General features: G+C 31.8%; 1 non-coding gene across 1 annotated transcript; it reads right to left on the bottom strand.

The window, feature by feature from the left end:
* Positions 1–238: 238 nt before the first annotated feature.
* LOC113185986 (small nucleolar RNA SNORA25) lies at positions 239–364 on the bottom strand. Its single transcript, XR_003301205.1, has one exon. It is a non-coding gene; the product is annotated as a small nucleolar RNA SNORA25 (small nucleolar RNA).
* Positions 365–798: the final 434 nt, after the last annotated feature.

Raw genomic sequence — 798 nt, 5'->3', positions numbered from 1 at the left:
TCTTTTTTCTTTTTTTCTTTTTGTAGTTGTAGGTGGACAGAATGCCTTTATTTTATTTGTCTATTTTTATGTGGTGATGAAGATCAAACCTAGTGCCTTGCACATGCTAGGCAAGTGCTCTGCCTCTAAGCTACAGCTAAAGCACACTCCCCCCTTTTTTTTCTTCTAAGGCTTTGAAACATTTATTTAATATCCTAAATAATCAATCATGGATTATGTCATAATTATAACTGGATAATCTTATATTTCCTCAGAAAAACACAGCACTATTCAGGGACTCTAATGCCCTAGGGAGAAATTTAATCTTTGGTCATAATATTAGCTCCTGGTTTCATAGCCCCATAAACCTTCTTTGAAATGACCTAACATCTACTTTTTGTGAATTTTAAGATCTGTTTATTTATTGCATTCATCACCATAAATCTATATATTTATGTGACATTAGCTTAGCTCTCTTTCCAGAATCCCTATCACCGAGTTTATTATTAAGAGAGTATAAGGACTAGATTGCTATAAAACTATTGAAAATAGTAATTCAAATATTGCATAATGTTTCCTATATAAGGCATCATATGAGAGGTTTATTTTATTTTAGAATTTAGTATTAGGGGAAAAAATTCTGCTCAAAAATCGATCTCCTTATTTCCTATTCCACAAGTTATATAATATATTGTATTCTGGTCAGCAGGGATAGAATTGCTAATCACTCACAGTTACCATATATTTCTTTATACTTTTATTTTATTTATTTATTTTTATGTGGTGCTGAGGACCCAGCGCCTCGAATGTGCTAGGCAA

The sequence above is a fragment of the Urocitellus parryii genome, chromosome 1, assembly GCF_045843805.1.
Source record: "Urocitellus parryii isolate mUroPar1 chromosome 1, mUroPar1.hap1, whole genome shotgun sequence".
Classification (NCBI taxonomy): Eukaryota; Metazoa; Chordata; class Mammalia; order Rodentia; family Sciuridae; genus Urocitellus; species Urocitellus parryii.
Note: the sequence above shows the minus strand (reverse complement) of the source record. Positions and strands in the feature narration are given on the sequence as shown.